This window comes from Pristiophorus japonicus, chromosome 23, assembly GCF_044704955.1.
Source record: "Pristiophorus japonicus isolate sPriJap1 chromosome 23, sPriJap1.hap1, whole genome shotgun sequence".
Classification (NCBI taxonomy): domain Eukaryota; kingdom Metazoa; phylum Chordata; class Chondrichthyes; family Pristiophoridae; genus Pristiophorus; species Pristiophorus japonicus.
Genome location: NC_091999.1, coordinates 45,372,327 through 45,394,917, shown reverse-complemented (window position 1 = coordinate 45,394,917; position 22,591 = coordinate 45,372,327). Strand labels below are relative to the sequence as shown.

At 43.4% G+C, this 22,591-nt stretch overlaps 1 non-coding gene and 1 pseudogene across 1 annotated transcript; both read right to left on the bottom strand.

Annotated features, from left to right (window-relative positions):
* The window catches only part of LOC139235513 (zinc finger protein 420-like), a 90,958-nt pseudogene that overhangs the window by 31,255 nt on the left and 37,112 nt on the right, over positions 1-22,591 (bottom strand).
* On the bottom strand, positions 18,314-18,396 carry trnal-uaa (transfer RNA leucine (anticodon UAA)). Its single transcript has one exon. It is a non-coding gene; the product is annotated as a tRNA-Leu (tRNA).

The following is a 22,591-nucleotide window of genomic DNA, read 5'->3' as shown; positions in this document are numbered from 1 at the left end:
GCGCAGAAAGGGAATTATTACAGTCGCCCAAACATTGCGAGACCACGCCAGAACTATAAATGAATAGAGCAGAATGGAACTTAAGTAAAACCAGACTGACAGAATTAGTATGTACAGAATATGAAACATGGTTGCTCAATGGACTAAAACATAACATAGAATAGTTTCAGAATAGAAAGGTGCCGGATTGGATAACACTCGATATATTTACCAACTGGACCTTAGACAAAAACATGACTCATGCTTGCGAGGTGTAGAGAAACAGTTATGCTTGGGTCCCAAAGGCCTGCTGTGCAACCGGACATTTAAATAGATGTTTTATTATCTATACGACAGTATGATGTGACAAGGCGAGATTCTCAACACCAAACAATGTAGGAGAAATAAGGAATCAAACTCGTGTGTGGTACGATGACAAACCAGAAACGTAATTGAAGAGAACAACAGTACTAAGAGTCTCAGCATATATAGATTGTTATAAAAATAACCAAGTTGCTTTATTTCGAGATCCACTACGAATAATCAAAGATGACTGTGGATATAACCAAGTGGACGGGTGCACCTTGAGTATCACCCCGCTAACACATTACTACTAATTTATCACTGTTCCACAATGATATGGAGATTGATGTGTGAGCACCACGGCAACTGAAATGAAGATAGGAACACCTCATGCACCATTATGGATATTGACTTCTGCTTTAGTCCACTTGATGAGACAGATATAAACGTGTTTGTTATAACCCCTGAGATAAAGGAGGAAAGATCGATGGGACAATGATGGACATTACCTGAGGAGGTTATACGAAGGCCATCGGGCCACAAGAAAACGGATACTCGAACTGAAAGAGAAACAAACTCGACTGAAGTGGACACCATTCGACAACATAGAGGATATTCCAGGCGGGGCAGAAATTCGGCAGAATAGAGAAGAACCCAAGTGGAGGGAAGATAGAAGAAACAGAGGATACCCCAGGCGGGACATAATTCGAACACCAAGAAAATGTTGGCTAGAAAGGACTTTTCCACGAACTATGCTGGACTCAATATATTGGTTGTAGTGCAAGGGTACTCACCTTGATAGTATTATCCTTTTAAAAGCAGTAACCGACATAAGAGGCAGGCCCTAGCCCGTTCTATAGTTAAAACATTGAAGAAATGGAAATCAGACAATCCGGTAGTATAACCTGGATGGGGAAGCCAACAGATAGCTCCAGGAGCTCGGGAAATCGCACTACCCAAGTGAAAGGACAAACCTGGAAGCTCACCCATGTGGGATTAATTGCGAAATGGCCTATCTTGGGCATATAGCCAAGGGCCATTAAGGGGAATTGTAAGGGATAAGTAGTTAGGTTTTAGAAAGGGGGTCAGAATTATGCTGAAGGTTGTGAACTTATCAATTGCCTATGTATGTAACACTTGCTTATAAAGATATAACACACTTATACTTATACGCATTATATTACAGCTTAACCTTAGTAACATTGAAACAGCCAAAGTCAGCAGTTTTGTTTAAATGTCCCTGAGACGAGATAAAGAAGCCAGGACAACCACACCAGGCGTCGGATAGACTGAGGTAGAGGGCAAAATGGAACAAAACAATGATGAGAGATGGGCAGTTCCATGTACCACTCAGAGCCCGTCTAATAAGAGTCAACAAATCAATGTAACTTCGCTAATAGCAATAGACCTATCGATGATTTTGTAGGAGGTTAGCTCTTCTCCAACACCTGTATAAATTATGCTTGAAAACGCTTCTATTTCAGAGGTTCCAAGACTGAAACTTCCCGTGCATTGCTCGTAATAAAACCGATAAACCTGAGGTTTCGTTTGTTTACTTCCGTGGTCGTTATACAGTGGGAAGCTGGGTGAAGTGTAGATTAGCTATATCAGTTAGTCCATCCCGAGGGAGAGAAGCCTCCTTTTAGCCCAACGGACGGGCAGGTATCGATTAACTGCATCAGTTAGTCCACCTTGAAGGAGACAAGCCTCCTTTGTACCCTAACACCTCCCCTCCTTAACCCTCCCCTCTCCTCTCCTCTCTCCTCACATCTCTCCTATGCTCATCTCCTCTCCTCTCCACTACCTTCTCCCCTCCTCCACTCCATTCTCCTCTCCTACCCTCGCCCCTACTCTCTCCTTTCCCCTGCCCAGTCCTCTCCGCTAATCGCCTTCCCTCTTCACTCCACTTTCCTCTCCTCTCCTCTCCTCTCATCACATCTACTCTCCGTTCCTCAACTCTCCCCTGCTCTGCTTTCTTCTCCCCTCTCCTCCCCTACACTCTCGTCCCCTCCCTGCTCATCTCTACCCTCCTCGCTCCCCTCGTCTCTCTTTTCCTCCCCTCTCCTCTACTCTCCTCCTCTTGCCTCTCCTCTCTGCCACACTCCTCTCCTCTCCTCTCTCCTCTTTCACCTTCTTATCCTTTCACCTTCTCTCCTCCTCTCCCCTCTCCTCCCCTATCCTCTCCACTCGGCTCATCCCTTCTGCCATCTCCTCCTCTCTCCTCTCCACTTCTCTACTCAACTGTCTTCCCGTTCTCTCCTCTCTCCTCTCCCCTCTCCTCCCCTCTCCGCAACTCTCCTCCCTATTCAGCTGTTCTCCTCAACTCTCTTGTGCCCTAATTTTCTCCCCTCTTGCCTACCTTCTCCACGCCTCTACTCCATTCTCCCCTCGCCCCGACCTTCTGCGCCTCCCCTTTCCTCTCCTCCATTCTCCTCTCATCTCCTCTCCTCTGCTCTCTCATCTCGACTCATCTCCTCTCCTCCCCTATCTTCACCTATCCTCTCCTCTTCTCTCCCCTGTTTTTAAGTCGCTTCTCTCTCCACTCTCCTCTCTTCTCTCCACTCCTCTCCACTCCAATTATCTCGAATCCTCTCCCCTAAATTTTCCCCTCCTCTCCTCTCCCCTCCTCCTCACCTCTTCTCCCCTTTCATTTTAACTCCTCTCCTCAATTGTGTCCTCTGATGTTCTCTCCTCTCTTCTCCATCCCGCTCCACACTTTCCCTCTGCTCTGACCTAGCCTCTCCACTCCTCTCTTCTCCACTCCTCTCCTCCCCCTCCTACCCTCTCCTCCCCTCTGCTCTCCTTTCCTCTACCCTCTTTTCACCTCCTCCTCTCATTCACTATCTTCTCCCTTGTCTTCTCTCCTCTAACTTCACCACCCTTCTTTTCCATTCACCTTACTTACCTGTCCACTACCCACTCTTCTATCCTCTCCTGCCCTCTCTTCTCCTCTCCTCTCTTGTCCCCTCTCTTGGCCTCTCCCCTCCTCTAATCTACTAACCTCCTCACTCCACTCTGCTTTCTTCTTTTCTCTTTTCTCCTCTCATTTCCTCTACTCTCCTCTCCGTTGCTCGACTCTCCACAGCTCTGCTCTCCTCCACTGTCCTCTCCACTTCCCCTCTCTTCTCCGAACTCCTCCCCTGCCTTCTCATCTCTTCTCGCCCCTGCTCTCCCAACTCTCTTCCTCTCCTCTCCTCTTAAGGTCTCTCCTCTGCTCTCCCGCCGCCCTTCCCCTCTCCTCTGCTCTACTCTCCTTCCCTCGCATCCTCTCTCCACTCTCCACTTCTCTCCATTCCTCCATTCTCCGCTCTGCTCCTCTCCTCCACTCCACGCTCCTCTCATCTCTCTTCTCTCCCCTACCTTCTCCTTATCTCTACTCCACTCTGCTCTCCTACCATCTTCCCTACACTCTCATCTCCACTCCCCTCTCCTTTCCACCCATCCCTCTCCCCGCCCCTACCTTCTCCCCACCTCTATTCCACTTTCCTCTCCTACCATCTCCCCTACACTATCATCTCCATTCCCCTCCTCTCCTCTCTTCCCCTCTCCTATATTCTCATCTCCTCTCTTTTCTCCTCTCTTGTCCTCTCCTTCCTCTTATCAACTCTCCTCTCCGTTCCTCTACTCATCTCTGCTCTGTCCTCCTCTGCCCTCCTCTCTACTTCCTCTCTCATCTATCGTATCCTCCACTTACCTCTCATCCCCTTCCTGCTCATCTTCTCTCTTTCCTCCTCCCACCCTCTCCTCTCACCTCCTATCCTCTACTCTGATCTGCTGTCTTGTCCACTCCACGCATCTCCTCCCCTCACATCTCCCCTCCTATTCCCCTCCTCTCCTCTCCTCCACACTCATCTCCACTGGTCGACCCCCCTCCCGCCTCCTGTCCTCTCTCTTCTCCCCTCCTTACCTCTCTGCTCCTTTCATCTCAATTCCCTGTACTGAGGAAAATGAACCATAGGATGGCCTGCGACTGTCAGTATGGCATCGGTCGCCATGAATCCTTACTGACCATTGTATTAACAGCACACACATATCCTTAATGACCAATATGTTATCTGTCCCCATGTGCCCTTACTGACCACTGTATTATCTGTCCCCATGAACCGTTACTGACCAATATATTATCTGCCCCATGTCACCCTACTGACCATTGTATTATCTGTCCCCATGTACCCTTACTGACCACTGTATTATCAGTCCCCACGTATCCTTACTCACCATTACATTAACAGTCCTCAAGTACCCTTACTGACCATTGTATTATCAGTCCTCATGTAACCTTACTGACCACTGTATTATCAGTCCCCATGTATCCTTACTGATCATTGTGTGATCAGTCGTCATATATATTTACTGACCATTGTATTATCAGTGCCCATGTATCCTTACTTAGCACTGTACTGTCAGTCCCCATGTATGTTACTGAACTTTACTGAGAAATCTATCCTTCCATTTGTTTTATTTCACTTGTGTTACGCCGAGAAGTGAATTGAAAATCTGAAATTACAGAGTTATTTTACATCTCAGCAATAATAGAAACTCCCTAAATGAAGCTGCTCCCTTCACATGCATGCTGTGATTCTGTGGACTTAACTATTTCTGCTTTTACCAATAGTGCTTGGTTTTGGATAAAGTTATTTGATCAGAAAGCCACGTTGCTTTTAAGATATTTTGCAATTGAAACTGATGCAAAGAAAAGGTTCAGACAACTTGTTTATTCAGTGACTGTGATTAATATCCTTCAGTGTGCAGTTTAATTGTCTCACTGGAGAGTTCCCTCAGGCTATAAATAGGGATTCTTTTCAGTCTGTACAGCAATGTTTGACTGAAGTTGTTTTCTAAAATTAGCAATACTAATTGGAGCTCACAGAAAGTCAAATCGTGTTCTGGGAGATTCCAACTGAGCTTTGGATTCTGTGGGCATTTTTAAATGTAGAACGTATTTATTACCCGCTCCTCGCTGCTGTTGGTGTTCCTGGTGAGTCCTTCATCTGCAATTAATTATGTAACCCATGTTTCTCTGTATTTACTATTCTTGTCCTTTCGTTCTACTTATTAATTGTATTCAATTCAAACCTCTTGTTCTGTGTCTGGCAATGGAGATAAGTTTCTGTCATGTAATGCTTGATCATTTGTTAATTCGCTGCTCCAGTTCAATGAACAGTATGTTGTTTTCACAATTTATACCTCTTGTTCTGTGTCTGGCAATGCACGGAAGTTTCTGGCATGTAATGTTTGATCATTTGCTGATTTGCTGATCTCAGTTCAATGAATAGTCTGTTGTTTTCACATATTAAATCTCTTGTTCTGTGTCTGGCAATGCACAGAAGTTTCAGTCATGTAATGTCTGATCATTTGCTGACTCGCTGCTCCCAGTTCAATAGACAGTGTGTTGTTTCCACAACTTGCTTCCAGTAATCGTGGTTTACAGGATTTGACAAAAATTTGATTTTATTGACACAAGATATGTTAGTGAACGATTTACTTTATTGAACAGCTTGCAGTCAGCTTTCTGCACTGATGCCCAGTGTTGGATAATAAATAGGTGTTCAGAGGTAATAAGTTTTTTAAGTACCGCTGGTTATTGTTAACGACATTGATCTGTGGAAATCAGCGTTGAGAGATCCTTCACAAATACACTGAGATATGAGACATTATCCACTAATGATTCAGCTATAGACAGTTGTCGTAATTTCCACCGCCTCCCGCTCTGCCTCACAGTCACTAATTCCAGATGATCAGGACAGGGTAAAAACTGCAACACGTCTTCCAGTAAAATGTTTATTCCGTTGTGTTTGAATTGATTTATTTCCCTTGTTCAGCCACAGTTCTGGAAATCTCGGTTTGGGCCGCACGGTAGCAACTATTCAAAACGGAGCACTATATTGTGAAATATTTTGATATTTCCAGTCTCATACTCTCTCTGTCAACTGGAAGTCTGTAACTTTCTCATACCAGGTGACAGGCAGCTGGTTGACACGGTTCCAGCTGTAAACAGACACGTTCGAAAATCTTCTGTGACATCTTACAACATGGGTCATCATCAGTCTATTGTAAAGCGAAAGTCCCTTCTTTAAAGATTATTTGCAATATGGTTGGAAAGACAGCTTAAGCCAGTTACAAAGAGTACTTTCAATACAATGGTTGGAAAGGATCTGATTTCGACACATAATACAATTTAATTCATCTTCTTCAGCCTTCGACAAAACCGCAGTAACCTCGCCAAAGACTCCATTGCCCTCTCTGGCCACAGATTTCATTCACCACCTTGGCCACAGAATTCATTCTCCTCCCTGTACACAGATTCGATTCCCCTTCCTGGACAAAGAATCGATTCCTCTGTCTGGCCACATACTCCATTCCCTCCCTTGGCCCACAACTCCATTCTCCTCCCTGTACACAGATTCCATTCACCTCGCTGTCCTCATACTACATTCCCATCCCTGGACAATGACTCTATTCCCCTCAGTGGACACAGGTTATTCACAAACTCGCGGCTTCTTGTGCTGAATTATTGCTCCCTCTGACTTGGATATGGCGTTATATATTAATCTCATTCGGAGCTTTACCCACCTGGCAAAAGTCCAATACATTAATGCTTTCAGTCATGACCCAGCACCCACACATCACATCCACCGCTTCACTCACTCCCTGTCACAACACCCAAACATCCCATCCACTGGTACATTCAGTCCAGAGCGAACACCCACACATCCCATCCATTGGTACATTCAGTCCCTGACCCGACACCCACACGTCCCATCTATTGGTTCTTTCAGTACCTGTGACAAACACCACACATCCCATCCGCTGGTGTAATCAGTCCTGACCCAAACAGCACAGGTCCCATCCAATGATTTCATCAGACCTGACCCAAACACCACAAGTCCCATTGGCTGGTTCATTTAATCCTGACACATTTCACACATAATTCTTTGAGGCAGCTGTTGTTGCTCTCAATCTGAAATATAAATTCCCTGTTTTTCTCTTTCTTGCAGTGAACTTAGTGACGATAATGATCGTGTCTCGAGGAAGGTGCGGTCTCTCCAAGTTTGTCAGCCGTTACCTGGTGGCAATGGCAGTGGCAGATCTACTGGTCGTTATCCTCGACCTGATATCCAGGCAGATTCATATCCTTTATTGGACCGCGTTTGATTTCATCTGGAAGATTAAAGTGTGTAATATCAATGCCATCCTGCTTTACGCAGTCACAGACTGTTCCGTCTGGTTCACAGTTGCTTTTACCTTTGATCGATGTAAAGCCATTTGTTGTCAGAAGCTCAAAACCAAATATTGCACCGAGAAAACGGCGACTGTGGCTGTGGGAACATTGAGTGCGCTGTTCTGTGTAAAGAACACTTTCTGGCACTTTATGTATGGAGGTACGTATCAGATTTCCAATAATCCCTGGTTTTGTTTTGTTAGATGGGAAGTCTCTGTGTCACTATCATGGGCAGTAATTGAATTCCTTCATTATATTATAACACCGTTTATTCCATTTGTTCTGATCCTTCTGCTCAATGCTTTAACTGTCCGACATGTTTTAGCATCGAGCAGAGCCCGCAGGAGATTCCGGGCCCACAGCAGTGGGGAGAGTCCCAGTGACCCAGAGATGGAGAAGCGATGGAAATCCATCATTTTACAGTTTGTTATAGCCGGCAATTTTATCCTCTTATGGGCAGTGTTTCTGTTGTATTCTGTGGGTAATCGTTTGTATTCATTAAACTTTATTCCTGTATCTCTACCTAGATATGTACAGGAAATGGGATTTATGCTTCAGCTCCTGAGTTGCCGCACCAACACATGTATTTATGCCGTGACCCAGACGAAATTCAGAGAGGAGTTGAAGAATGTGGTGAAATATCACTTCACTAAAATTGTTAAACGCATTAAATAATAAGAATCACACAATGTTTTGGGCGTGTATTCTGCCCAATCCGCTCATCTCTGTGATACACACACAGTGAGGCATGTTTTCATTTTTCACCGCGCGGATTCAGCGACTAACAAAAATGATAGAGGTGGGGAAGTCCACGGAGATCAGTCCCGCTGGACTCCTGCAGGTTTTATCCCCGCTAAGATGTCTGCTGCGGCCTGGGACGGGTTTATAAAGCTCCCGACCGCCAGGCTCGTGTCGGATGAGTTTATCTAAAGGGAGCGGCGCAGGGAAGGTGGCTCTGTTACTGTACATTCCACGGGTGGAAGGGCCGCTCAGTCCCCAGCACTCCCAGTGAAAGCTGGGGGGAAATGGCCTGGGACCAAACAACAGCCAGGGAGGGAAGGTTTCAAAGGCTCAAAGGTCAGTGCTTTCATCCTTTTGCAGGCTCCTTCTGCTTTTCTCCCAGTGCGGTTTAACCTGAGCAGCCCCAGCGCCTGGTGATAGCGACGTATCCTTGTTTCAGATAATCTACCTTTGGGATTAAAGGGTCTCCTGCAGACGGAGTATATGCCAGTGACATTCACCACTATAACGTTCCTTTGTAAGTTTGCCTGAACAATGCGGTGAGCTGCAGGATGAAGTGTTCACCGCACAGACTCGACACACATTAAACTCAGCTCCTCCTCACTCTCTGTAAAATCTCCGAGCTAAACATAGCCCATAATATGCAGTGTTCAGGGAGGGTGGTAACGAGCGTTGTTGCTAGGTATTGCAGTGTGTGTGATGTAATAAAGCGGGGAAACTCGCATGACACTGTGCCTGTGTATTGTGACATCACAGACCTGCCCTTCTGACCACGCCCTGCTCTGTGGTTGACACAGAGTTGCATTTCAGACATCCCTTCTCCTTCACACATCACTTTACAAAGAGTTACTTAATGTCTGCAGCACAGAAATAGGCCATTCGGTGCTCGCAGCTGCAAACTGGTCTGAGGCGGTTCCCCTGATGTTTACCTGGGGGTGCTGGAAGTTAGCAGCCCATCTGCATGTGGACTGCAAATTTACAGAGCGACCTTCCCCACCCCGACCCTTTCAGCCCAGCAGATCATGCCAGAGTTTACTCTATCACCACATCCTGATCTTAAACGGAGTGCACAAAGAGAGTGGTAAACTTGGGAACGGAGAGAAAGTGAGATTCAGTGGTAAGTCTGTGTGTTGAGTCTGGTTGAGTATTAGCTCTAAGAAGGGAAATTTAGATTAACGTTTTGAATTGAACTTCGAACTTTAAATACAGAAGTTAGCAGAAACTGCCTGTTAGTGGTAGTTAACTAAAGTCAGCTGTAAGTGTTAGTCTTAAATATGTGCTAATTACTGCGAGCAATGGGCATGGAGCTGAGACAGCACTTGTAACTTGTGTGTGGCTCCAAAGGTATAAAACTAAACATTAACTGCTGATTCACATTGTGTTCTGCACAGTGATATTAAACGGAATTTGGTGAGAGTTTGAATGGGAACAGTGGTTGAAGGAGGTGCTGCTTTGGCCTCCAAAATACAGCAGGTAGATGAACGTTTGGTGAGTATTACCTTTTTTCTCGAAGCTTGGTCCACACTAAGACCAGGGAGCAACAACAATACTTTATTAAATTAATAATTTAACTATAATTACTAATTAATTAATATAATTATAAATAACCATTTGAATAAAAACTAAGTAATTAAATTAATTCAGTGTGTAAAGAAGCAAATACATTTATAAAAAATAACTAAAGATGGCAGGGTAGGCAATGAATCGAGACTGTAATGTGTGAGTTTGTGGACATCAAATCTGTCCCACATTCCCACATCTGCAGGAAATGTCTCTGCTTTATTCATTCTGGCTCAGGGTAATTTGGCTGGAGTGCGAGTTCGACACAGTCTGAAACACAGAGGAGAAGTTATTTAATCCAGAAAACAGTCACATCCCACAGAAAAGCGCAGGTTCAGGAAAGTCCGTGGCTGATTGGGTGCCATGTAGCGAGAACTGAGGAGAGGCTGAGAATGAGACACTGCTCCTGCCCAACGATAAGGATAAAGATTGCGTGGAGGTCATCCACAATACATACCAAGGTACGTGGCTCAGAAAGTTGTCCACAGGCAGAGATAGGAAGAAATATTAAACAATTACTTTGCATCAGTATTTATCAGGGAGTCAACACAGGTGGACATGACATTGGATGATATTAGAAATGAAATAGCTGCATTTAAAATAACAAGAGGAAAATATTATATAAACTAATCAAAGCGAAAATGGATAAAATGCCGGCTTCGGACAAATTACATCGAGGGAAGAGATAGCAGAGGCATTAGTAAACATATTTAATATTTCGTTAGAATAAAGTGCAGTGCCGGAGGATTGGCAGATACCTAATGTAATACCTATTTTTAAGAAGTGAGGTAGAACGTGTCTGAGGAACTATAGTCCAGTCAACTTAACATCGTTGGGAGGAAAAATAATGGATTCCCTACTAAAGGAGAAAGTGGAAGAACAACTAGAAACCAAAAATGAATAGTCAGCATGGATTATAAAAGGGAAAGTCTTGAATTGACCACATTCTTTGAATTTTTCGAAGAAGTGACAGATAGCGTAAACTAACGTAATGTAGTAGATGTAATTTATCTAGAGTTCCAAAGGCCTTCGATAAGATACCCCATAATAGACTGAAAGGGCAGATCACAAATTTTAATTCCAATTAATAATAATAATTGTGATGTTTTAAAATGGAGTTAGCAGATTTTTAAAATGGATCCCACAGCCTGTTTTTCAGTCTGTGGTAAGCATGTGTGGGATGCCTTCCGCAGAGGATCAGATGTTCCAATTCATAGACCAAAGGCATTGGGAGCTGGGCACAGACACAGATAACGTAGAATTTGAATTCTATAATAAGATACAACTTAAATAAAAAGAATCATAACAACACGTATCCTGAATTACTAATTAAAGTATATAGAGGCCAGATTGGAGGAAGCAACCTACCAGATAATCATGTAATAATCAACCAGCACATATTAATTGTAACTTGCATAATTAAGTAAGACTATATTCTGAAACTGTATAAAATAAGATGTCTCTGGCAGTTTCTCTGAGCATTCATTCAAGTATAGCTCACCTGCCAGCTTGTATCTTTTATTAATAAAAACTGCATTTACTTTAAGGCTAACTGACTCCAAGTGGTGGTTTGAAGTTAACTCTAACAACATGGCGCAGTCAGCAGGAACTACTGGACGGGCAGATTCGACTCAAAAAGCCAAATCAACCAAATAACGAGTGAGTAGAGAATTACCTTGAGAAATTCTCCTCGCAAAGTAACCAGAGATCCAACGAATCTGAGGTAGAGTCCATGCAGCCAGTTAATCCAGTTGACGGGCGCGTCAGGACACTGTAAATAAATACTGTAAGTTTTGGTACAATAAGTACGTATACAGGAAAAAAGCCTCAGTGTAAATAGTCCCGCATAAGTAAAAGCAGAAAAACAGCACTAGGTAAAAAGCCTTGGTTTAAAAAGTTCTGCTTAAGTAAAGATGGTAAAACAGGAACTGGGGAAAAAGCCCCAATGTATGAAATGGCAAAGGAATCTGCCAAGGCCCTTGAAGGGCTGAGGTATAAACTACCAGAAGGGTTTCTGAGAGATAAATCTGAAAAGGTCATGAAGATGGTTAAGGCAGGATATGATGAAGGGAAAAAGATAATTTTAACAGCCGGAAAGATGAATAGAAAGATACCCGGAGGTGAGATGGACAGAGAAAGTGAGAAAAGACAACAGGATGTAAGTATAAAAATAGATATAGATGACAGAAGGAAATGGACAGAGGAATTCGGCCCAAATTTGTATACCCCACTAACAGGGTTATGATTAGGACCTGAGTAAAATAAAGTATTGATTGGGGGCCAGAAGGCTCGCTTAGTAGATATTTTTCGGAGGTCCATAACAAAAACTGTTAGTGACTTTCTTAAGTGAAGTATGGATACAAAAATAGAGCCGGCCAAACTATAAGCTTTCTTGAATGAAGAGAGATTTTTGTGAATGTCTGTCTTTGAATGAAAGTGCTTGTGTGATTTTGGATTACGGAATATTTGAGGTGGGAATTAATGAATTTTTCAGGTGTCTGAAAGCCTGCTCCAGAAAGTGGTGGAGCTGTCTGTTGTTATGGCCCCACCCACTTTTTCAGACAGATTGAATTTGTTTTAACCCTTTGCAGTGTTGTCCTGTATGAAGGAAGTTTTAAGAAAGTGTGAACCTAGAATTGAATTACATTTTAATTTACAAACCCAGGTGTGGATTTATTCAGATGATATGTTATGGAGCTAGGAAATGCACAAAGGATAGGTTTGTTGAGCAAAAGATAAAAAATGTGTGGTCCCGATGGTTTTAAAAAAAAATTTCGACACGCTCACTTGTCAAAAGAAAACATGTCATCATTGATTACATTTGTTTGAAAGACAATACATTTAGTCTAGGAATGAGAAAAAGAACTGAGAAGGGAAATTGTAATGCCTTAAAAAAAGAATCCTGCATGGGTGTCTCAAGGCTGCGGGCTTGGGAAGTACGCCCCCAAATTTCTTTGTGTAAAATCTTGATGCGAAAGCTTCGAGCTCAGTAAAAAGATTTTTAAATAAAAATTGGCATATTTGAATTGGGATTTTGAGACATTTCTGGTGATTCTCCTTGATAAACATTTTGGTTTATTGGAAAATCTTGGGTTTGGAAGACTTTTAATAAAAGTAAACATACTGCGTCAGAAGCTGAAACTTAAAAAGATTAAATTTATGAGATACTGTATCACAAAATTGAAGTTACAGCGCAAAAGATTAGAGTTTTTGATGTTCAGCTTCTAAAACAGAAGTTAGGCACATAATTATAAAACAAGTACTTTGCATTCTATGATCTGTGAATCACTATAAAGCATAAATGATAAGTCCGATTAAAAAATAGTATTACCATATTTGACATTTCATAATCCAACAATAAATACAAATACTACAAAAGGGGAGCAGAAATCAGGATGGGAGCAATGAAGAGTTAATTTTGTTGTGAAGATTTCAAGTACCACTGTTTAATAAAATACACAACAAAATGAAATACATTTAACATAAAAAGTTAAATCTGATCTCTTAAAAAAAAAACTATAATGTTTGGAAACAATATAGAAATACCTTCAGGGATCAGGTCAAACTCCTGGGCAACTGGGGAGCTATCTGCCAAAGTGTAAAAGGAATATTGAAAAAAATTAATTGTTAAAACGGCAGGCTTTAGCAGTTTAGAACAAAGGAAAATATAAGTTGAACTTGTGACTTCAGATACAGTGATTGAAGAACCACAGAAAGTGAGACGTAAAGGTTTTGAAACTGGAACATATGAGATGACGGAAAGCAGCTATCAAAGCCTCCATGCTAGACTCTGTTCTCGTTATGGAAAAGACATTTGAGATAACGGAAAGCAGGATTTAAAGTAAATCCCAAAAAGGCACAAATCGGACAAGCTGTGGTACAGTACCTGGGACACGAAATATCCCAAGGAACTCGGACCATTTCCAATGACAGGAAGGAGGACATTAGGATTATGCCCCGACCAAAACCAGTCTGAGGGGTTTGTAAGGTAGTGGGATTCTTTAGCTATTGCAGGAATTTTGTGCCTAACCACAGCAATTGCAGAACCAATACAGTGGCTAGTGAAAGGAAAATCCGGTTGAAATGGAAATGGTAAGACTCTAACTAAAACCTGGAATATCCAGGATGTGTTTTATCAACAGAATATAAACGTGATCATCACCGTCCTTCAGATTGTACAAGGACAAGCTGCAAGGCCGCCCCGAGGGGGCCCAGAAGCATTTAACCACAGCGGAGGGTACAACAACTACGTAAAGCAGCCTCTAGGGGGTGGCATCAAGTGTCCGGAGCGTTTGTCTTGAAGCCATAAGATAAGTGTGTAAAAAATGTAACCTGAATATTGTAAACCAGGGGAATTAACCTTGGGAAATTGCGTGGTAGTTAAACCTGGAACAGAAGTAATGTTGTTATTTGACAATGTGCAGCATGAAATGTTACCTGTGAGCATAAATTAATCAGCCCTATACCTGCCAGAAAAAATTAGCCACAAGACGAAAGCTTTGTAAATACGATTGCTAGACACAATCCTGAGAATAGCTAGTGACACATCAGGAGCAAGGGAGTAACACAAGAAGCTGAGACACAAAGAAGGAAGACAGAGGAGATTTACAGCGAATGACTTATTAACTTTATAGGGACATTTCTAGTAGATGCACCAGATATACAGGCGATCCAGGCACGTGTAGATAGTTTTAGGGGAATAACGGAGGTACTAATCAGGAAACAGGCCAGGATTGGGATAGAATCTTCAGAGTTAGGATCTAAAACATCCAAAAAAAATGCTAGAGGGTGTATCCGTATTGGAAGGCCATGCACGAACAATTAACGAGCAAAATAAGCAGGAATTGAGAGGACGATGCCAAGGACAGGAAAAGAGACACATGTCATGCCTATGGGAGATGGATGATTGGTCAGGTGAGACACAATATGGATCAGATACAAACCGGGCGAGTTACAGGTTCAATAAATAGCACCCAGTTGAAAGAAATGGCACAGCACACTGGGCCATTAGATGCATGCACCCTGAAACATAGAAACATAAAAACATAGAAAAAGGTTACAGGAATAGGCCATTCGCCCCTTCGAGCCTGCACCAACATTCAATAAGATCATGGCTGATCATTCACCTCAGTACCCCTTTCCTGCTTTCGCTCCATACTCCTTGATCCCTTTAACTTAAGGGCCATATCCAACTCCCTCTTGAATATATCTGATGAACTGGCATCAACAACGTTCTGCGGAAGCGAATTCCACAGGTTAACAACTCGCTGAGTGAAGAAGTTTCTCCTCATCTCTGTCCTAAATGGCTTATCCCTTGTCCTTAGACTGTGACACTTGTTCTGGACTTCCCCAACATCGGGACCGTTCTTCCTGCATCTAACTTGCCCAGTCCCATCAGAATTTTATGTTTCTGAGGTCCCCTCTCATTCTTCTAAACTCCAGTAAATACAGACACAGTCGATCATATCTCTCCTCATATGTCAGTCCTGCCATCCCGTAAATCAGTCTGGTGAACCTTCGCTGCACTCCCTCAATAGCAAGAACGTCCTTCCTCAGATTAGAACAAAACTGAATACAGTATTCCAGGTGAGGGCTCACCAAGGCCCTGTACAGCTGCAGCAAGACCGCCCTGCTGCTATATTCAAATCCCAAAGATATGGGGCCAACATGCTATTTGCCTTCTTTCTGTCTGCTGCATCTGCATGCCAACATTCAATGACTGATGTACCACGACACCCGGATCTCTTTGCACTTCCTCTTTTCCTAATCTGCCGCCATTCAGTTAATATTCTGCCTTTGTGTTTTTGCCACCAAAGTGCATAACCTCACATTTATTACACGACATCTGCCACGCAATTGCCCACTCACCTAACCTGTCCAAGTCACCCGACAGCCTCTTAGCATTTTCCTCACATATCACACCGCCATCCAGCATAATGTCATCTGCAAATTTGGAGATATTATACACAATTCTTTCATCTAATTCATTGATGTATATTGTAAATTGCTGGGGTCCCAGCACTGAGCCCTGCGGCACCCAACTAGTCACTGCCTGCCATTGTGAAAAGGACCCGTTTATCCCGACTCTGTCAACCAGTTCTCTATCCACATCAATACATTACCTCCAATGCCATGTGCTTTAATTTTGCACACCAACCTCTTGTGTGGGACCTTGTCAAAAGTCTTTTGTAAGTCCCACTACACCAAATCCACTGGTTCTCCCTTGTCCGCTCTAGTAGTTACATCCTCACAAAATTCTAAAAGATTTGTCAAGCATGATTTCCCTTTCATAAATCCATGCTGATTTGGACCGATCCTGATAGTGCTTTCCAAATGTGCTGCTATTTCATCTTTAATAATTGATTCCAACATTTTCCCCACCACTGTTGTCAGGGTAACTGGTCTGTAATTACCCGTTTTCTCTCTCCCTCATTTTTCAAAATGTGGTGTTACATTCGCTACCCTCCAGTCCATACGAACTGATCTAGAGTCGATGGACTGTTAGAAAATGATCACCAATGCATCCACTATTTCTAGGGCCACTTCCTTAAGTATTCTGGGATGCAGACCATCAGGCCCCGGGGATTTATCGGCCTTTAGTCCCATCAATTTTCCGAACATAATTTCCCACAAATAAGGATTTCCTTCAGTTCCTGCTTCTCACTAGCCCCTCGGTCACGTACTATTTCCAGAAGGTTATGCGTGTCTTCCTTCGTGAATGCAGAGCCAAAGTATTTGTTCAACTGGTCTACCATTTCTTTGTTCCCCATTATAAATTCACCTGAATCTGACTGCAAGGGACCTACGTTTGCCTTCACTAATTTTTTTCTCTTCACATATCTATAGAAGTTTTTATGTTCCCAGCAAGCTTCCTCTCATACTCTATTTTCCTCCTCCGAAATAAACCCTTTGTCCTCCTCTGCTGAATTCTAAATTTCTCCCCATCCTCAGGTTGATGCTTTTTCTGACCAATTTATATGCCTCTTCCTTGGATTTAACACTATCCTTAATTTCCCTTGTTAGCCACGGTTGAGACACTTTTCCCGTTTTATTTTTTTACTCCAGACAGGGATGTCCAATTGTTGAAGTTCATCCATGTGGTTTTAAATGTTTTCCATTGCCTATCTGCCGTCAACGCTTTAAGTATCATTTTCCAGTCTATTCTAGCCAATTCATGTCTCATACCATCGAAGTTACCTTTCCTTAAGTTCAGGACCCCAGTCTCAGAATTAATTGTTTCACTCTCCACCTTAACAAATATTTCTACCTTATTATGGTTACTCTTCCCCAAGGGGCCTCGCACAACAAGATTGCTAATTAGTCCTTTCTCATTACACATCAACCAGTCTAGGATGGCCAGCCCTCTGGATGGTTCCTCGACATATTGGTCAAGTAAACCATCCCGAATACACTCCAGTAAATCTTCCTGTACCGTATTGCTACCAGTTTGGTTAGTCCAATCTATATGTAGCTTAAAGTCGCCCATGATAACTTCTGTACCTATATTGCACACATCCCTACTTTCTTGTTTGATGCTGTCCCCAAACTCACTACTATTGTTTGGTGATACACAACTCCGACGAGCGTTTTCGTCCCTTTGATATTCCGCAGCTCCACCCACACAGAATCCACGCGAATGTCCTTCCTTACTATTGCATTAATTTCCTCTTCAACCAGCCATGCCACCCCACCTTTTTTCCTTTCTGTCTATCCTTCCTGATTGGTGAATATCCCTGGATGTTGCGTTCACAGCCTTCGTCAGCCTGGAGCCATTTCTCCGTGATGCCAATTACATCATATTCATTCATTGCAGCCTGTGCAGTTAATTTGTCCACCTTATTACGAATACTCCTCGCATTGAGGCACAGTGCCTTCAGGCTTGTTATCTTAGCACACCTTGTCCCTTTATAATTTGGCTGCAATGTGGCCCTTTTTGATTTTTGCCTTGGGTTTCTCTGCCCTCCACCTTTACTTTTCAGCCCCCATTTTACTTCCCTCTGTCTCCCTGCATAGGTTCCCATCCCACTGCCATATGAGTTTAACCCCTCCCCAACAACACGAGCCAACTCTCCCCCGTGGGCATTGGTTCTGCCCAGGTGCAGAGCGTCTGGTTTGCACTGGTCCCAGCTCCCCCTGTACCGGTTCCAATGTCCCAGGAAATTGAATCCCTCCATTCTGCACAACACATTCATCTGAGCTATCCTACGATTCCTACTCTGACTAGCAGGTGTCAGTGGTAGCTATCCTGAAATTGCTACCTTTGAGGTCCTATTTGTTAATTTAGCTCCCAGCTCCCGAAATTCAGCTTGTAATTCCTCAGACAGAGTGAGTCAGACTCAAACACAAACACATAAAGAGCTCTCTTGAGACAGAGAGTGAGAGGCACAGAAACATTGCATAATCCCATTTCTTTGTCAGTTGAGAATGTTGTAAAGTTATCGACATGTACAGATTCAACAAAATACATGCGGGTATAACTGAGCAGGATGGGAGGAAATCGGTTTGATTTACCAGGAGTGGGGTTCGAACCCACGAACCTATACATCCATTGGATTTTACGTCCAACGCCAAAACCACTCGGCTATCCTGGTTTTGACAGTGTTCGGATTTTGTCTCTGTGAGAATATGGGCTGCAGCTCCACTCTCACAGACATAGGTTTTTAATGAGCATTTTCAAATATGTATCGTAATATTGACACAGGGGCAACTCTCCTATTCTTTTTCGAGTAATGCTCTGGAAACTTTCACATCCACCCGAGGGTGCAGAAGGAGCTTCAATTTAACATTTCATCCGAAAGTCAACAGCTTCAACAATGCAAAATTCCCCAAGTACTGCATTTGAGTGTCAGCCAAGATTATACGCTCAAGTCTCAGGAGTCGGACTTACACAAACAACCTCCTGATTCAGTCGAGAATGCTGCCACTGAACCAAAGCCGATACCAAAGCTCACATACGTATTACTTTCCCTAAGTCTTTTTATAAAGTTCCAGGACATATAGAAGTAATATTCAACATTTTGAAAAAGCTCCATCCTCGTCGTGGAATTGAACCACGACCTCGCGCATGATAGGAAGGGATATTAACTCCTACACTAACGAGGAACTGACGGGTATTTGTTTTGTCAGAGCAGGAATCGAGCTGTGAACAGAACTGGACACCATGAGAAGTCGAAAGGCACTTTGAGAGACAGAGACAAACCGACAAACAGGGAGAGACTGACAGCGAGATAGATTCAACGTGAGACAGAAAGTATGAGACTGAGAAGGAGAGGCAGACTGAGTGAGAAAAAGACTCAAACACACACATATACAGAGATGTCTGTGTGTGTGCTCTATAAAGAGAGAGAGGGAAAGAGTGAGAGAAAGACAGTGACAAAGAGAGAGACAGAGAAAGAGTAGCGACAGATAGAGAGATAGACAGAGATATAAACAGAAAATGATGGAAATACTCATCAGGTTAGAGAAAGGAACTAACAGAGACAGGCAAAGAGAGAGACAGGTAGAGACATGGATAGACAGAGATGATGGGAATGAGAAAGACAGTCAGACAGAGAGACTGAGAGAATCCCATTGGAACAGAACTGGACATCGTGAGAAAGAGACAGATAAGTTGAGAGACACGGAAACAGGGAGAGACAGATAGCGAGATAGAGACAAAGAGAGACAGAAACTTTGAGACTGAGAGGGAGGGTCAGAGTGAATGACAGAAAGACTCAAACACATACATGCACAGAGATGTGTTTGTGTGCTCCATAAAGAGAGGGAGGAAAATAGTGATGGAATGACAGAGACAAAGACAGGGACAAAGAGAGAGACAAAGAGGGAGACAGATAGAGAGAAAGACAGATATAGAGAGAGATAGAGACAATAATTCGGTTCTGTCTTTACAAAGGAAGATAAAAAAAAAACATCCAAATGTACGAGGGGACTGTGAGTCTAGTGAGAATGAGGAACTGAAAGATATCCTTATTGGCGGGAAATTGTGTTAGGGAAATTGATGGGATTAAATGCCGATAAATTCCTGGGTCCTGATAGTCTGCATCCCAGAGTACTTAAGGAAGTGGCCCTAGAATAGTGGATGCATTGGTGATCAATTTCCAACAATCTATCAACTCTGGATAAGTTCCTATGGACTGGAGGGTAGCTAATGTGACGGCACTTTTTAAAAAATGAGGGAGAGAGAAAGCGGGTAATTCTAGACCGATTAGCCTGACATCAGTAGTGGGGAAAATGTTGAAATCAATCATTAAGGATGAAATCGCAGCCCATTTGGAAAGCAGTGACAGGATCGGACGAGTCAGCATAGATTTATGAAAGGGAAATTAGGCTTGACGAATCTTTTGGAATTTTTTGAGGATGGAACGATTAGAGTGGACAAGGGAGAACCAGTGGGTGTGGTGTATTTGGACTTTCAGTAGGCTTTTGACAAGTTCCCGCTCAAGAGATTGGTGCACAAAGTCCAAGCGCATGGTATTGGGATTAATGTACTGACATGGATAGAGAACTGGTTGGCAGACAGGAAGCAGAGAATCGGGATAAACAGGTCCTTTTCAGAATGGCAGGCAGTTACTAGTGGTGTGCCGCAGGGCTCAGTGCTGGGACCCCAGCTCTTTACAATATACATTAACGATTTGGTTGAAGGAATAGAGTGTAATTTCTCCAAGTTTGCGGATGACACTAAACTGGGTGGCGGTGCGAGCTGTGAGGAGGATGCTCAGAGGCTGCAGGGTGACTTGGACTGATTAGGTGAGTGGGCAAATATATGGCAGATGCAGCATAATGTGGATAAATGTGAGGTTATCCATTTTGGGGGCAAAAACACGAAGGCAGAATATTATCTGAATTGCGGCAGACTAGAAAAAGGGGAGGTGCAACGAGACCTGGGTGTCATGGTTTATCAGTCACTGAAAGTGGGCACGCAGGTACAGCAGGCGGTAAAGAAGGCAAATGGTATGCTGGCCTTCATAGCTAGGGGATTTGAATATAGGAGCAGGGAGACCATACAGCAGTTGTACAAGGCCTTAGTGAGGCCAGACCTGGTATATTGTGTTCAGTTTTGGCTCCTAGTCTGAGGAAGGACGTTCTTGCCATTGAGGGAGTGCAGCAAACCAGTTGCCAAACAGTTCTCTATTCACGTCAGTACATTAATCCCAATATCATGCGCTTGGACTTTGTGCACCAATCTCTTGTGCGGGACCTTGTCAAAAGCCTATTGAAAGTGCACATACACCACATCAACTGGTTCTCCAATGCCCACTCTACTCGTTACATCCTCAAAAAATTCCAGAAGATTCATCAAGCATGATTTCCCTTTCATAAATCCATGCTGACTCGGTCCGATATTATCAACAGACTGATTCCAGGGATGGCAGGATTGTCATATGAGGAGAGATAGGATCAACTGGGCCTTTATTCACTGCCGTTTAGAATGATGAGAGGGGATCTCATAGAAATATAACAGATTCTGACGGGACTGTACAGGTTAGATGCAGGAAGAATGTTCTCGATGTTGGTGAAGTCCAGAACAAGGCGATATAGTCGTAGGATAAGTGGGAGGCCATTTATCACTGAGATGAGGAGAAACTTTTTCACTCACAAAGTTGTTGACCTGTGGAATTCCCTGCCGCAGAGAGTTGTTGATGCCAGTTCATTGGATATATTCAAGAGGGAGTTAGATATGGCCCTTACGGATAAGGGGGTGAAGGGGTATGGAGAGAAAGCAGGAAAGGGGAATTATAGACCGGTCAGCCTGACCTCAGTAGTGGGTAAAATGATGGAATCAATTATTAAGGATGTCATAGCAGTGCATCTGGAAAATGGTGACATGATAGGTCGAAGTCAGCATGGATTTGTGAAAGGGAAATCATGCTTGACAAATCTTCTGGAATTTTTTGAGGATGTTTCCAGTAAAGTGGACAAAGGAGAACCAGTTGATGTGGTATATTTGGACTTTCAGAAGGCTTTCGACAAGGTCCCACACAAGAGATTAATGTGCAAAGTTAAAGCACATGGGATTGGGGGTAGTGTGCTGACGTGGATTGAGAACTGGTTGTCAGACAGGAAGCAAAGAGTAGGAGTAAACGGGTACTTTTCAGAATGGCAGGCAGTGACTAGTGGAGTGCCGCAAGGTTCTTGTGCTGGGGCCCCAGCTGTTTACATTGTACATTAATGATTTAGACGAGGGGATTAAATGCAGTATCTCCAAATTTGCGGATGATACTAAGTTGGGTGGCAGTGTGAGCTGCGAGGAGGATGCTATTAGGCTGCAGAGTGACTTGGATAGGTTAGGTGAGTGGGCAAATGCATGGCAGATGAAGTATAATGTGGATAAATGTGAGGTTATCCACTTTGGTGGTAAAAACAGAGAGACAGACTATTATCTGAATGGTGACAGATTAGGAAAAGGGAAGGTGCAACGAGACCTGGGTGTCATGGTACATCAGTCATTGAAGGTTGGCATGCAGGTACAGCAGGCGGTTAAGAAAGCAAATGGCATGTTGGCCTTCATAGCGAGGGGATTTGAATACAGGGGCAGGGAGGTGTTGCTACAGTTGTACAGGGCCTTGGTGAGGCCACACCTGGAGTATTGTGTACAGTTTTGGTCCCCTAACTTGAGGAAGGACATTCTTGCTATTGAGGGAGTGCAGCGAAGGTTCACCAGACTGACTCCCGGGATGGCGGGACTGACCTATCAAGAAAGATTGGATCAATTGGGCGTGTATTCACTGGAGTTCAGAAGAATGAGAGGGGACCTCATAGAAACGTTTAAAATTCTGACGGGTTTAG